Source organism: Amia ocellicauda, chromosome 20, assembly GCF_036373705.1.
Source record: "Amia ocellicauda isolate fAmiCal2 chromosome 20, fAmiCal2.hap1, whole genome shotgun sequence".
Taxonomy (NCBI): domain Eukaryota; kingdom Metazoa; phylum Chordata; class Actinopteri; order Amiiformes; family Amiidae; genus Amia; species Amia ocellicauda.
Window position 1 is genome coordinate 418,421 of NC_089869.1, and position 16,765 is coordinate 435,185.

Here is a 16,765-nt window from a genome sequence, read left to right on the forward strand (position 1 = left end):
CGATGAATAAGTACCAATCAGACCAAGACCTCGGGATTACTAAGGCGCGGGAAACAGGAACGTACGTATGGGATGATGTAGAAAGAGGTACCAATCTTTATAGATAGATGAGTGAGTGAGAGAGAGAGACAGACACAAATGTCTGGTTGTTGCAATTATTTGCCATCCTGTTCTATATAGAACGGGGAAAACCATTGGCCGCGAATCAAGCAATGAATTCCCGCGTGGCAGCTGAGATCTCTACCACTGTGGGACCAATGCTCAGGTGACATGGGTTTCAAATGGTTGAAAGAGGAATAAGTTCCAATCATACCCAGACCTCGGGATAACTAGGGCACGGGAAACAGGAACGTCTGGATGGGACGATGTAGAAAGAGGTACCAATCTTTACAGATAGATGAGTGAGTGAGAGAGAGAGAGAGACACACAAATTTCTGGTTGTTACAATAATAGCCATCCTCTTCTACATAGAATGGGGAAAACCATTGGCCGCGAATCAAGCAACAACCTCCCGAGTGGAAGGTGAGATCTCTACCACTGTTGGACCAATGGTCAGGTGACAAGGGTTTCAAATGGTTGAACGATGAATAAGTACCAATCAGACCCAGACCTCAGGATTACTAAGGCGCGGGTATCAGGAACGTCCAGATGGGATGAAGTAGAAAGAAGTACCAATCATTATTAATAGATGACTGAGTTAGTGAGAGAGAGAGACAGACACAAATGTCTGGTTGTTACAATAATAGCCATCCTCTTCTACATAGAATGGGGAAAACCATTGGCCGCGAATCAAGCAACAACCTCCCGAGTGGCAGGTGAGATCTCTACCACTGTAGCACAAATGCTCAGGTGACAAGGGTTTCAAGTGGATGAAAGAGGAATAAGTACCGATGAGACTCAGATCTCGGGATTACTAAGTCACGGGTTACAGTAACGTCCGGATGGGACGATGTAATCATTGTCTTCTTTGCAGAACGAGAAAAATGCATTGGCCGGGAATCGAACCCGGGCCTCCCACGTGGCAGGCGAGAATTCTACCACTGAACAGCCAATGCTCAGGTTATGAAAATCTTAAGTGGTTGAATGGGAAAGAAGTACCAATCATTATAGATAATAGGATAGATGAGTGAGTGAGTGAGACAGACACAAATGTCTGGTTGTTGCAATTATTTGCCATCCTCTACTATATAGAACGAGGAAAACCATTGGCCGCGAATCAAGCAAAGGCCTCCCGAGTGGCAGGTGAGGTCTCTACGTCTATAGGACCAATGCTCAGGTGACAAGGGTTTCGAGTAGTTGAACAAGGAATAAGTAACAATCATTATAGATAGATGAGTGAGTGAGTGACAGAGAGAGAGAGACAAATGTCTGGTTGTTACAATAATAGCTAACCTCTTCTATATAGAACGGAGAAAAAAATTGGCCGCGAATCAAGCAGACACCTCCCGAGTGGCAGGTGAGATCTCTACCACTGTAGGACCAATTCTCAGGTGATAAGTGTTTGAACCGGCTGAAGGAGGAATAAGTACCAATCAGAACTTTAACCCATAAAACATGAATGATGCAGCCAACACGAGCCAATGAGGCACAGACGAACCTCTGGATGGCACGATGCAGTCATCGTCGTCTATGCAGAAGGAGGAAAAAGTACCAATCAGACCTAGACCTCAGGATTACTAAGGCGCGGGTATCAGGAACGTCCAGATGGGACGAAGTAGAAAGAAGTACCAATCATTATAAATAGATGACTGAGTTAGTGAGAGAGAGAGACAGAAAGACACAAATGTCTGGTTGTTACAATAATAGCCATCCTCTTCTATATAGATCGAGGATAACCATTGGCCGCGAATCAAGCAACAACCTCCCGAGTGGCAGGTGAGATCTCTACCACTGTCGGACCAATGCTCAGGTGACAAGGGTTTCAAGTGGATGAAGGAGGAATAAGTACCGATGAGACTTAGATCTCGGGATTACTAAGTCACGGGTTACAGTAACGTCCGGATGGGACGATGTAATCATTGTCTTCTTTGCAGAACGAGGAAAATGCATTGGCCGGGAATTGAACCCAGGCCTCCCGCGTGGCAGGCGAGTATTCTACTACTGAACAACCAATGCTCAGGTTATGAAAATCTTAAGTGGTTCAATGGAAAAGAAGTACCAATCATTAAAGATAATTGGATAGATGAGTGAGTGAGTGAGAGAGACACAAATCTCTGGTTGTTGCAATTATTTGCCATCCTCTACTATATAGAACGGGGAAAACCATTGGCCGCGAATCAAGCAAAGGCCTCCCGAGTGGCAGGTGAGGTCTCTACGTCTGTAGGACCAATGCTCAGGTGACAAGCGTTTCGAGTAGTTGAACAAGGAATAAGTAACAATCATTATAGATAGATGAGTGAGTGAGTGAAAGAGAGAGAGAGACAGACACAAATGTCTGGTTGTTAAAATAATAGCCATCCTCTTCTATATAGATCGAGGATAACCATTGGCCGCGAATCAAGCAACAACCTCCCGAGTGGCAGGTGAGATCTCTACTACTGTCGGACCAATGGTCAGGTGACAAGGGTTTGAAATGGTTGAACGATGAATAAGTACCAATCAGACCAAGACCTCGGGATTACTAAGGCGCGGGAAACAGGAACGTACGTATGGGATGATGTAGAAAGAGGTACCAATCTTTATAGATTGATGAGTGAGTGAGAGAGAGAGAGAGACAGAAAGACACAAATGTCTGGTTGTTGCAATTATTTGCCATCCTGTTCCATATAGAACGGGGAAAACCATTGGCCGCGAATCAAGCAATGAATTCCCGCGTGGCAGCTGAGATCTCTACCACTGTGGGACCAATGCTCAGGTGACATGGGTTTCAAATGGTTGAAAGAGGAATAAGTTCCAATCATACCCAGACCTCGGGATAACTAGGGCACGGGAAACAGGAACGTCTGGATGGGACGATGTAGAAAGAGGTACCAATCTTTACAGATAGATGAGTGAGTGAAAGAGAGAGAGAGACAGACACAAATGTCTGGTTGTTACAATAATAGCCATCCTCTTCTACATAGAATGGGGAAAAAAATTGGCCTCGAATCAAGCAGACACCTCCCGAGTGGCAGGTGAGATCTCTACCACTGTCGGACCAATGGTCAGGTGACAAGGGTTTCAAATGGTTGAACGATGAATAAGTACCAATCAGACCAAGACCTCGGGATTACTAAGGCGCGGGAAACAGGAACGTCCAGATGGGACGAAGTAGAAAGAAGTACCAATCATTATAAATAGATGACTGAGTGAGTGAAAGAGAGAGAGAGACAGACACAAATGTCTGGTTGTTACAATAATAGCCATCCTCTTCTATATAGATCGAGGATAACCATTGGCCGCGAATCAAGCAACAACCTCCCGAGTGGCAGGTGAGATCTCTACCACTGTCGGACCAATGCTCAGGTGACAAGGGTTTCAAGTGGATGAAAGAGGAATAAGTACCGATGAGACTTAGATCTCGGGATTACTAAGTCACGGGTTACAGTAACGTCTGGATGGGACGATGTAGAAAGAGGTACCAATCTTTGTAGATAGATGAGTGAGTGAGAGAGAGAGACATACACAAATGTCTGGTTGTTACAATAATAGCCATCCTCTTCTATATAGATCGAGGATAACCATTGGCCGCGAATCAAGCAACAACCTCCCGAGTGGCAGGTGAGATCTCTACCACTGTCGGACCAATGCTCTGGTGACAAGGGTTTCAAGTGGATGAACGAGGAATAAGTACCGATGAGACTTAGATCTGGGGATTACTAAGTCACGGGTTACAGTAACGTCCGGATGGGACGATGTAATCATTGTCTTCTTTGCAGAACGAGGAAAATGCATTGGCCGGGAATCGAACCCGGGCCTCCCGCGTGGCAGGCGAGAATTCTTCCACTGAACAACCAATGCTCAGGTTATGAAAATATTAAGTGGTTGAATGGGAAAGAAGTACCAATCATTAAAGATAATTGGATAGATGAGTGAGTGAGTGAGACAGACACAAATGTGTGGTTGTTGCAATTATTTGCCATCCTCTACTATATAGAACGGGGAAAACCATTGGCGCGAATCAAGCAAAGGCCTCCCGAGTGGCAGGTGAGATCTCTACCACTGTTTGACCAATGCTCAGGTGACAAGGGTTTCAAGTGGATGAACGAGGAATAAGTACCGATGAGACTTAGATCTCGGGATTACTAAGTCACTGGTTACAATAACGTCCGGATGGGACGATGTAATCATTGTCTTCTTTGCAGAACGAGGAAAATGCATTGGCCGGGAATCGAACCCAGGCCTCCCGCGTGGCAGGCGAGAACTCTATCACTGAACAACCAATGCTCAGGTTATGAAAATCTTAAGTGGTTGAATGGGAAAGAAGTACTAATCATTATAGATAATTGGATAGATGAGTGAGTGAGTGAGACAGACACAAATGTCTGGTTGTTGCAATTATTTGCCATCCTCTACTATATAGAACGGGGAAAACCATTGGCCGCGAATCAAGCAAAGGCCTCCCGAGTGGCAGGTGAGGTCTCTACGTCTGTAGGACCAATGCTCAGGTGACAAGGGTTTCGAGTAGTTGAACAAGGAATAAGTAACAATCATTATAGATAGATGAGTGAGTGAGTGACAGAGAGAGAGAGACAAACGTCTGGTTGTTGCAATTATTTGCCATCCTCTACTATATAGAACGGAGAAAAAAATTGGCCGCGAATCAAGCAGACACCTCCCGAGTGGCAGGTGAGATCTCTACCACTGTAGGACCAATTCTCAGGTGATAAGTGTTTGAACCGGCTGAAGGAGGAATAAGTACCAATCAGAACTTTAACCCATAAAACATGAATGATGCAGCCAACACGAGCCAATGAGGCACAGACGAACCTCTGGATGGCACGATGCAGTCATCGTCGTCTATGCAGAAGGAGGAAAAAGTAGCAATCAGACCTAGACCTCAGGATTACTAAGGCGCGGGTATCAGGAACGTCCAGATGGGACGAAGTAGAAAGAAGTACCAATCATTATAAATAGATGACTGAGTTAGTGAGAGAGAGAGACAGAAAGACACAAATGTCTGGTTGTTACAATAATAGCCATCCTCTTCTATATAGATCGAGGATAACCATTGGCCGCGAATCAAGCAACAACCTCCCGAGTGGCAGGTGAGATCTCTACCACTGTCGGACCAATGCTCAGGTGACAAGGGTTTCAAGTGGATGAAGGAGGAATAAGTACCGATGAGACTTAGATCTCGGGATTACTAAGTCACGGGTTACAGTAACGTCCGGATGGGACGATGTAATCATTGTCTTCTTTGCAGAACGAGGAAAATGCATTGGCCGGGAATCGAACCCGGGCCTCCCGCGTGGCAGGCGAGTATTCTACTACTGAACAACCAATGCTCAGGTTATGAAAATCTTAAGTGGTTCAATGGAAAAGAAGTACCAATCATTAAAGATAATTGGATAGATGAGTGAGTGAGTGAGAGAGACACAAATCTCTGGTTGTTGCAATTATTTGCCATCCTCTACTATATAGAACGGGGAAAACCATTGGCCGCGAATCAAGCAAAGGCCTCCCGAGTGGCAGGTGAGGTCTCTACGTCTGTAGGACCAATGCTCAGGTGACAAGCGTTTCGAGTAGTTGAACAAGGAATAAGTAACAATCATTATAGATAGATGAGTGAGTGAGTGAAAGAGAGAGAGAGACAGACACAAATGTCTGGTTGTTAAAATAATAGCCATCCTCTTCTATATAGATCGAGGATAACCATTGGCCGCGAATCAAGCAACAACCTCCCGAGTGGCAGGTGAGATCTCTACTACTGTCGGACCAATGGTCAGGTGACAAGGGTTTGAAATGGTTGAACGATGAATAAGTACCAATCAGACCAAGACCTCGGGATTACTAAGGCGCGGGAAACAGGAACGTACGTATGGGATGATGTAGAAAGAGGTACCAATCTTTATAGATTGATGAGTGAGTGAGAGAGAGAGAGAGACAGAAAGACACAAATGTCTGGTTGTTGCAATTATTTGCCATCCTGTTCCATATAGAACGGGGAAAACCATTGGCCGCGAATCAAGCAATGAATTCCCGCGTGGCAGCTGAGATCTCTACCACTGTGGGACCAATGCTCAGGTGACATGGGTTTCAAATGGTTGAAAGAGGAATAAGTTCCAATCATACCCAGACCTCGGGATAACTAGGGCACGGGAAACAGGAACGTCTGGATGGGACGATGTAGAAAGAGGTACCAATCTTTACAGATACATGAGTGAGTGAAAGAGAGAGAGAGACAGACACAAATGTCTGGTTGTTACAATAATAGCCATCCTCTTCTACATAGAATGGGGAAAAAAATTGGCCTCGAATCAAGCAGACACCTCCCGAGTGGCAGGTGAGATCTCTACCACTGTCGGACCAATGGTCAGGTGACAAGGGTTTCAAATGGTTGAACGATGAATAAGTACCAATCAGACCAAGACCTCGGGATTACTAAGGCGCGGGAAACAGGAACGTCCAGATGGGACGAAGTAGAAAGAAGTACCAATCATTATAAATAGATGACTGAGTGAGTGAAAGAGAGAGAGAGACAGACACAAATGTCTGGTTGTTACAATAATAGCCATCCTCTTCTATATAGATCGAGGATAACCATTGGCCGCGAATCAAGCAACAACCTCCCGAGTGGCAGGTGAGATCTCTACCACTGTCGGACCAATGCTCAGGTGACAAGGGTTTCAAGTGGATGAAAGAGGAATAAGTACCGATGAGACTTAGATCTCGGGATTACTAAGTCACGGGTTACAGTAACGTCTGGATGGGACGATGTAGAAAGAGGTACCAATCTTTGTAGATAGATGAGTGAGTGAGAGAGAGAGACATACACAAATGTCTGGTTGTTACAATAATAGCCATCCTCTTCTATATAGATCGAGGATAACCATTGGCCGCGAATCAAGCAACAACCTCCCGAGTGGCAGGTGAGATCTCTACCACTGTCGGACCAATGGTCATGTGACAAGGGTTTGAAATGGTTGAACGATGAATAAGTACCAATCAGACCAAGACCTCGGGATTACTAAGGCGCGGGAAACAGGAATGTCCGGATGGGATGATGTAGAAAGAAGTACCAATCATTATAGATAGATGAGTGAGTGAGTGAAAGAGAGAGAGAGACAGACACAAATGTCTGGTTGTTACAATAATAGCCATCCTCTTCTACATAGAATGGGGAAAACCATTGGCCGCGAATCAAGCAACAACCTCCCGAGTGGCGGGTGAGATCTCTACCACTGTCGGACTAATGCTCAGGTGACAAGGGTTTCAAGTGGATGAACGAGGAATAAGTACCGATGAGACTTAGATCTCGGGATTACTAAGTCACGGGTTACAGTAACGTCCGGATGGGACGAGGTTATCATTGTCTTCTTTGCAGAACGAGGAAAATGCATAGACCGGGAATCGAATCCGGGCCTCCCGCGTGGCAGGCGAGAATTCTACCACTGAACAACCAATGCTCAGGTTATGAAAATCTTAAGTGGTTGAATGGGAGAGAAGTACTAATCATTAAAGATAATAGGAAAGATGAGTGAGTGAGTGAGACAGACACAAATGTCTGGTTGTTGCAATTATTTGCCATCCTCTACTATATAGAACGGGGAAAACCATTGGCCGCGAATCAAGCAAAGGCCTCCCGAGTGGCAGGTGAGGTCTCTACGTCTGTAGGACCAATGCTCAGGTGACAAGGGTTTCGAGTAGTTGAACAAGGAATAAGTAACAATCATTATAGATAGATGAGTGAGTGAGTGACAGAGAGAGAGAGACAAACGTCTAGTTGTTGCAATTATTTGCCATCCTCTACTATATAGAACGGAGAAAAAAATTGGCCGCGAATCAAGCAGACACCTCCCGAGTGGCAGGTGAGATCTCTACCACGGTAGGACCAATGCTCAGGTGATAAGTGTTTGAACCGGCTGAAGGAGGAATAAGTACCAATCAGAACTTTAACTCATAAAACATGAATGATGCAGCCAACACGAGCCAATGAGGAACAGACGAACCTCTGGATGGCACGATGCAGTCATCGTCATCTATGCTGAAGGAGGAAAAAGTACCAATCATTCCCAGACCTCGGGATAACTAAGGCACGGGAAACAGGAACGTCCGGATGGGACGATGTAGAAAGAGGTACCAATCTTTTTAGATAGATGAGTGAGTGAGAGAGAGAGACAGACACAAATGTCTGGTTGTTACAATAATAGCCATCCTCTTCTACATAGAATGGGGAAAACCATTGGCCGCGAATCAAGCAGACACCTCCGAGTGGCAGGTGAGATCTCTACCACTGTAGGACCAATGCTCAGGTGACAAGTGTTTGAACCGGCTGAAGGAGGAATAAGTACCAATCAGAACTTTAACCCATAAAACATGAATGATGCAGCCAACACGAGCCAATGAGGCACAGACGAACCTCTGGATGGCACGATGCAGTCATCATCGTCTATGCAGAAGGCGGAAAAAGTACCAATCAGACCCAGACCTCGGGATAACTAAGGCACGGGAAACAGGAACGTCCGGATGGGACGATGTAGAAAGAGGTACCAATCTTTATAGATAGATGAGTGAGTGAGAGAGAGAGACAGACACAAATGTCTGGTTGTTGCAATTATTTGCCATCCTGTTCTATATAGAACGGGGAAAACCATTGGCCGCGAATCGAGCAATGAATTCCTGCGTGGCAGCTGAGATCTCTACCACTGTAGGACCAATGCTCAGGTGACAAGGGTATCAAGTGGATGAACGAGGAATAAGTACCAATCAGACCAAGACCTCGGGATTACTAAGGCGCGGGAAACAGGAACGTCCGGATGGGACGATGTAGAAAGAGGTACCAATCTTTATAGATAGATGAGTGAGTGAGAGAGAGAGACAGACACAAATGTCTGGTTGTTACAATAATAGCCATCCTCTTCTACATAGAATGGGGAAAACCATTGGCCGCGAATCAAGCAGACACCTCCGAGTGGCAGGTGAGATCTCTACCACTGTAGGACCAATGCTCAGGTGACAAGTGTTTGAACCGGCTGAAGGAGGAATAAGTACCAATCAGAACTTTAACCCATAAAACATGAATGATGCAGCCAACACGAGCCAATGAGGCACAGACGAACCTCTGGATGGCACGATGCAGTCATCATCGTCTATGCAGAAGGCGGAAAAAGTACCAATCAGACCCAGACCTCGGGATAACTAAGGCACGGGAAACAGGAACGTCCGGATGGGACGATGTAGAAAGAGGTACCAATCTTTATAGATAGATGAGTGAGTGAGAGAGAGAGACAGACACAAATGTCTGGTTGTTGCAATTATTTGCCATCCTGTTCTATATAGAACGGGGAAAACCATTGGCCGCGAATCGAGCAATGAATTCCTGCGTGGCAGCTGAGATCTCTACCACTGTAGGACCAATGCTCAGGTGACAAGGGTATCAAGTGGATGAACGAGGAATAAGTACCAATCAGACCAAGACCTCGGGATTACTAAGGCGCGGGAAACAGGAACGTCCGGATGGGACGATGTAGAAAGAGGTACCAATCTTTATAGATAGATGAGTGAGTGAGAGAGAGAGACAGACACAAATGTGTGGTTGTTACAATAATAGCCATCCTCTTCTATATAGATCGGGGATAACCATTGGCCGCGAATCAAGCAACAACCTCCCGAGTGGAAGGTGAGATATCTACCACTGTAGCACAAATGCTCAGGTGACAAGGGTTTCAAGTGGATGAACGAGGAATAAGTTCCAATCATACCCAGACCTCGGGATAACTAGGGCACGGGAAACAGGAACGTCTGGATGGGACGATGTAGAAAGAGGTACCAATCTTTACAGATAGATGAGTGAGTGAGAGAGAGAGAGAGACAGACACAAATGTCTGGTTGTTACAATAATAGCCATCCTCTTCTACATAGAATGGGGAAAACCATTGGCCGCGAATCAAGCAACAACCTCCCGAGTGGAAGGTGAGATCTCTACCACTGTTGGACCAATGGTCAGGTGACAAGGGTTTGAAATGGTTGAACGATGAATAAGTACCAATCAGACCATGACCTCGGGATTACTAAGGCGCAGGAAACAGGAACGTCCGGATGGGATGATGTAGAAAGAAGTACCAATCATTATAGATTGATGAGTGAGTGAGTGAAAGAGAGAGAGAGAGACAGACACAAATGTCTGGTTGTTACAATAATAGCCATCCTCTTCTACATAGAATGGGGAAAACCATTGGCCGCGAATCAAGCAACAACCTCCCTAGTGGAAGGTGAGATCTCTACCACTGTCGGACCAATGGTCAGGTGACAAGGGTTTCAAGTGGATGAACGAGGAATAAGTAACGATGAGACTTAGATCTCGGGATTACTAAGTCACAGGTTACAGTAACGTCCGGATGGGATGATGTAGAAAGAAGTACCAATCATTATAGATAGATGAGTGAGTGAGTGAAAGAGAGAGAGAGAGACAGACACAAATGTCTGGTTGTTACAATAATTCCCATCCTCTTCTATATAGAACGGAGAAAAAAATTGGCCACGAATCAAGCAGACACCTCTGAGTGGCAGGTGACATCTCTACCACTGTAGGACCAATTCTCAGGTGATAGGTGTTTGAACCGGCTGAAGGAGGAATAAGTACCAATCAGAACTTTAACCCATAAAACATGAATGATTCAGCCAACATGTGCCAATGAGGCACAGACGAACCTCTGGATGGCACGATGCAGTCATTATCGTCTATGCAGAAGGTGGAAAAAGTACCAATCAGACCCAGACCTCAGGATTACAAAGGCGCGGGTATCAGGAACGTCCAGATGGGACGAAGTAGAAAGAAGTACCAATCATTATAAATAGATGACAGAGTAAGTGAGAGAGAGAGAGAGACAGACACAAATGTCTGGTTGTTGCAATGATTTGCCATCCTCTACTATATAGAACGAGGAAAACCATTGGCCGCGAATCAAGCAAAGGCCTCCCGAGTGGCAGGTGAGGCCTCTACGTCTGTAGGACCAATGCTCAGGTGACAAGGGTTTCGAGTAGTTGAACAAGGAATAAGTAACAATCATTATAGATAGATGAGTGAGTGAGTGACAGAGAGAGAGAGACAAATGTCTGGTTGTTACAATAATAGCTAACCTCTTCTATATAGAACGGAGAAAAAAATTGGCCGCGAATCAAGCAGACACCTCCCGAGTGGCAGGTGAGATCTCTACCACTGTAGGACCAATTCTCAGGTGATAAGTGTTTGAACCGGCTGAACGAGGAATAAGTACCAATCAGAACTTTAACCCATTAAACATGAATGATGCAGCCAACACGAGCCAATGAGGCACAGACGAAACTCTGGATGGCACGATGCAGTCATCGTCGTCTATGCAGAAGGAGGAAAAAGTACCAATCAGACCCAGACCTCAGGATTACTAAGGCGCGGGTATCAGGAACGTCCAGATGGGATGAAGTAGAAAGAAGTACCAATCATTATAGATAGATGAGTGAGTGAGTGAAAGAGAGAGAGAGACAGACACAAATGTCTGGTTGTTACAATAATAGCCATCCTCTTCTATATAGATCGAGGATAACCATTGGCCTCGAATCAAGCAACAACCTCCCGAGTGGATGGTGAGATCTCTACCACTGTAGCACAAATGCTCAGGTGACAAGGGTTTCAAGTGGATGAAAGAGGAATAAGTACCGATGAGACTTAGATCTCGGGATTACTAAGTCACGGGTTACAGTAACGTCCGGATGGGACGATGTAATCATTGTCTTCTTTGCAGAACGAGGAAAATGCATTGGTCGGGAATCGAACCCAGGCCTCCCGCGTGGCAGCCGAGAATTCTACCACTGAACAACCAATGCTCAGGTTATGAAAATCTTAAGTGGTTGAATGGGAAAGAAGTACTAATCATTAAAGATAATTGGATAGATGAGTGAGTGAGTGAGACAGACACAAATGTCTGGTTGTAGCAATTATTTGCCATCCTCTACTATATAGAACGGGGAAAACCATTGGCCGCGAATCAAGCAGACACCTCCCGAGTGGCAGGTGAGATCTCTACCACTGTAGGACCAATGCTCAGGTGACAAGTGTTTGAACCGGCTGAAGGAGGAATAAGTACCAATCAGAACTTTAACCCATAATACATGAATGATGCAGCCAACACGAGCCAATGAGGCACAGACGAACCTCTGGATGGCACGATGCAGTCATCGTCGTCTATGCAGAAGGAGGAAAAAGTACCAATCAGAACCAGACCTCGGGATAACTAAGGCACGGGAAACAGGAACGTCCGGATGGGACGATGTAGAAAGAGGTACCAATCTTTTTAGATAGATGAGTGAGTGAGAGAGAGAGACAGACACAAATGTCTGGTTTTTGCAATTATTTGCCATCCTGTTCTATATAGAACGGGGAAAACCATTGGCCGCGAATCGAGCAATGAATTCCTGCGTGGCAGCTGAGATCTCTACCACTGTAGGACCAATGCTCAGGTGACAAGGGTATCAAGTGGATGAACGAGGAATAAGTACCAATCAGACCAAGACCTCGGGATTACTAAGGCGCGGGAAACAGGAACGTCCGGATGGGATGATGTAGAAAGAGGTACCAATCATTATAGATAGATGAGTGAGTGAGTGAAAGAGAGAGAGAGACAGACACAAATGTCTGGTTGTTACAATAATAGCCATCCTCTTCTACATAGAATGGGGAAAACCATTGGCCGCGAATCAAGCAACAACCTCCCGAATGGAAGGTGAGATCTCTACCACTGTCGGACCAATGGTCAGGTGACAAGGGTTCAAATGGTTGAACGATGAATAAGTACCAATCAGACTTAGACCTCGGGATAACTAAGGCACGGGAAGCAGGAACGTCCGGATGGGACGATGTAGAAAGAGGTACCAATCTCTATAGATAGATGAGTGAGTGAGAGAGAGAGACAGACACAAATGTCTGGTTGTTACAATAATAGCCATCCTCTTCTATATAGATCGGGGATAACCATTGTCCGCGAATCAAGCAACAACCTCCCGAGTGGTAGGTGAGATCGCTACCACTGTCGGACCAATCCTCAGATGACAAGGGTTTCAAGTGGAAGAAAGAGGAATAAGTTCCAATCACACCCAGACCTCGGGATAACTAAGGCACTGGAAACAGGAACGTCCGGATGGGGCGATGTAGAAAGAGGTACCAATCTTTATAGATAGATGAGTGAGTGAGAGAGAGAGACAGACACAAATGTCTGGTTGTTACAATAATTCCCATCCTCTTCTATATAGAACGGAGAAAAAAATTAGCCACGAATCAAGCAGACACCTCCGAGTGGCAGGTGAGATCTCTACCACTGTAGGACCAATTCTCTGGTGATAGGTGTTTGAACCGGCTGAAGGAGGAATAAGTACCAATTAGAACTTTAACCCATAAAACATGAATGATTCAGCCAACACGAGCCAATGAGGCACAGACGAACCTCTGGATGGCACGATGCAGTCATCATCGTCTATGCAGAAGGAGGAAATAGTTCCAATCAGACCCAGACCTCAGGATTACAAAGGCGCGGGTATCAGGAACGTCCAGATGGGACGAAGTAGAAAGAAGTACCAATCATTATAAATAGATGACAGAGTAAGTGAGAGAGAGAGAGAGACAGACACAAATGTCTGGTTGTTGCAATGATTTGCCATCCTCTACTATATAGAACGAGGAAAACCATTGGCCGCGAATCAAGCAAAGGCCTCCCGAGTGGCAGGTGAGGCCTCTACGTCTGTAGGACCAATGCTCAGGTGACAAGGGTTTCGAGTAGTTGAACAAGGAATAAGTAACAATCATTATAGATAGATGAGTGAGTGAGTGACAGAGAGAGAGAGACAAATGTCTGGTTGTTACAATAATAGCTAACCTCTTCTATATAGAACGGAGAAAAAAATTGGCCGCGAATCAAGCAGACACCTCCCGAGTGGCAGGTGAGATCTCTACCACTGTAGGACCAATTCTCAGGTGATAAGTGTTTGAACCGGCTGAACGAGGAATAAGTACCAATCAGAACTTTAACCCATTAAACATGAATGATGCAGCCAACACGAGCCAATGAGGCACAGACGAACCTCTGGATGGCATGATGCAGTCATCGTCGTCTATGCAGAAGGAGGAAAAAGTACCAATCAGACCCAGACCTCAGGATTACTAAGGTGCGGGTATCAGGAACGTCCAGATGGGATGAAGTAGAAAGAAGTACCAATCATTATAGATAGATGAGTGAGTGAGTGAAAGAGAGAGAGAGACAGACACAAATGTCTGGTTGTTACAATAATAGCCATCCTCTTCTATATAGATCGAGGATAACCATTGGCCTCGAATCAAGCAACAACCTCCCGAGTGGATGGTGAGATCTCTGCCACTATAGCACAAATGCTCAGGTGACAAGGGTTTCAAGTGGATGAAAGAGGAATAAGTACCGATGAGACTTAGATCTCGGGATTACTAAGTCACGGGTTACAGTAACGTCCGGATGGGACGATGTAATCATTGTCGTCTTTGCAGAACGAGGAAAATGCATTGGTCGGGAATCGAACCCAGGCCTCCCGCGTGGCAGCCGAGAATTCTACCACTGAACAACCAATGCTCAGGTTTTGAAAATCTTAAGTGGTTGAATGGGAAAGAAGTACTAATCATTAAAGATAATTGGATAGATGAGTGAGTGAGTGAGACAGACACAAATGTCTGGTTGTAGCAATTATTTGCCATCCTCTACTATATAGAACGGGGAAAACCATTGGCCGCGAATCAAGCAGACACCTCCCGAGTGGCAGGTGAGATCTCTACCACTGTAGGACCAATGCTCAGGTGACAAGTGTTTGAACCGGCTGAAGGAGGAATAAGTACCAATCAGAACTTTAACCCATAAAACATGAATGATGCAGCCAACACGAGCCAATGAGGCACAGACGAACCTCTGGATGGCACGATGCAGTCATCGTCGTCTATGCAGAAGGAGGAAAAAGTACCAATCAGACCCAGACCTCGGGATAACTAAGGCACGGGAAACAGGAACGTCCGGATGGGACGATGTAGAAAGAGGTACCAATCTTTTTAGATAGATGAGTGAGTGAGAGAGAGAGACAGACACAAATGTCTGGTTTTTGCAATTATTTTCCATCCTGTTCTATATAGAACGGGGAAAACCATTGGCCGCGAATCGAGCAATGAATTCCTGCGTGGCAGCTGAGATCTCTACCACTGTAGGACCAATGCTCAGGTGACAAGGGTATCAAGTGGATGAACGAGGAATAAGTACCAATCAGACCAAGACCTCGGGATTACTAAGGCGCGGGAAACAGGAACGTCCGGATGGGATGATGTAGAAAGAGGTACCAATCATTATAGATAGATGAGTGAGTGAGTGAAAGAGAGAGAGAGACAGACACAAATGTCTGGTTGTTACAATAATAGCCATCCTCTTCTACATAGAATGGGGAAAACCATTGGCCGCGAATCAAGCAACAACCTCCCGAATGGAAGGTGAGATCTCTACCACTGTCGGACCAATGGTCAGGTGACAAGGGTTCAAATGGTTGAACGATGAATAAGTACCAATCAGACTTAGACCTCGGGATAACTAAGGCACGGGAAGCAGGAACGTCCGGATGGGACGATGTAGAAAGAGGTACCAATCTCTATAGATAGATGAGTGAGTGAGAGAGAGAGACAGACACAAATGTGTGGTTGTTACAATAATAGCCATCCTCTTCTATATAGATCGGGGATAACCATTGTCCGCGAATCAAGCAACAACCTCCCGAGTGGTAGGTGAGATCGCTACCACTGTCGGACCAATGCTCAGGTGACAAGGGTTTCAAGTGGAAGAAAGAGGAATAAGTTCCAATCACACCCAGACCTCGGGATAACTAAGGCACTGGAAACAGGAACGTCCGGATGGGGCGATGTAGAAAGAGGTACCAATCTTTATAGATAGATGAGTGAGTGAGAGAGAGAGACAGACACAAATGTCTGGTTTTTGCAATTATTTGCCATCCTGTTCTATATAGAACGGGGAAAACCATTGGCCGCGAATCGAGCAATGAATTCCTGCGTGGCAGCTGAGATCTCTACCACTGTAGGACCAATGCTCAGGTGACAAGGGTATCAAGTGGATGAACGAGGAATAAGTACCAATCAGACCAAGACCTCGGGATTACTAAGGCGCGGTAAACAGGAACGTCCGGATGGGATGATGTAGAAAGAGGTACCAATCATTATAGATAGATGAGTGAGTGAGTGAAAGAGAGAGAGAGACAGACACAAATGTCTGGTTGTTACAATAATAGCCATCCTCTTCTACATAGAATGGGGAAAACCATTGGCTGCGAATCAAGCAACAACCTCCCGAATGGAAGGTGAGATCTCTACCACTGTCGGACCAATGGTCAGGTGACAAGGGTTCAAATGGTTGAACGATGAATAAGTACCAATCAGACTTAGACCTCGGGATAACTAAGGCACGGGAAGCAGGAACGTCCGGATGGGACGATGTAGAAAGAGGTACCAATCTCTATAGATAGATGAGTGAGTGAGAGAGAGAGACAGACACAAATGTGTGGTTGTTACAATAATAGCCATCCTCTTCTATATAGATCGGGGATAACCATTGTCCGCGAATCAAGCAACAACCTCCCGAGTGGT

At 45.5% G+C, this 16,765-nt stretch overlaps 6 non-coding genes across 6 annotated transcripts; all 6 read right to left on the reverse strand.

Annotated features, from left to right (window-relative positions):
* Positions 1-984: 984 nt before the first annotated feature.
* trnag-gcc (transfer RNA glycine (anticodon GCC)) lies at positions 985-1,055 on the reverse strand. The gene has a single exon. It is a non-coding gene; the product is annotated as a tRNA-Gly (tRNA).
* A 989-nt stretch (positions 1,056-2,044) lies between these two features.
* Positions 2,045-2,115, reverse strand: trnag-gcc (transfer RNA glycine (anticodon GCC)). The gene has a single exon. It is a non-coding gene; the product is annotated as a tRNA-Gly (tRNA).
* Positions 2,116-3,868: 1,753 nt separating this feature from the next.
* trnag-gcc (transfer RNA glycine (anticodon GCC)) lies at positions 3,869-3,939 on the reverse strand. Its single transcript has one exon. It is a non-coding gene; the product is annotated as a tRNA-Gly (tRNA).
* A 355-nt stretch (positions 3,940-4,294) lies between these two features.
* trnag-gcc (transfer RNA glycine (anticodon GCC)) lies at positions 4,295-4,365 on the reverse strand. The gene has a single exon. It is a non-coding gene; the product is annotated as a tRNA-Gly (tRNA).
* Positions 4,366-5,355: 990 nt separating this feature from the next.
* Positions 5,356-5,426, reverse strand: trnag-gcc (transfer RNA glycine (anticodon GCC)). Its single transcript has one exon. It is a non-coding gene; the product is annotated as a tRNA-Gly (tRNA).
* A 2,050-nt stretch (positions 5,427-7,476) lies between these two features.
* On the reverse strand, positions 7,477-7,547 carry trnag-gcc (transfer RNA glycine (anticodon GCC)). Its single transcript has one exon. It is a non-coding gene; the product is annotated as a tRNA-Gly (tRNA).
* Between the last annotated feature and the right edge of the window lie 9,218 nt (positions 7,548-16,765).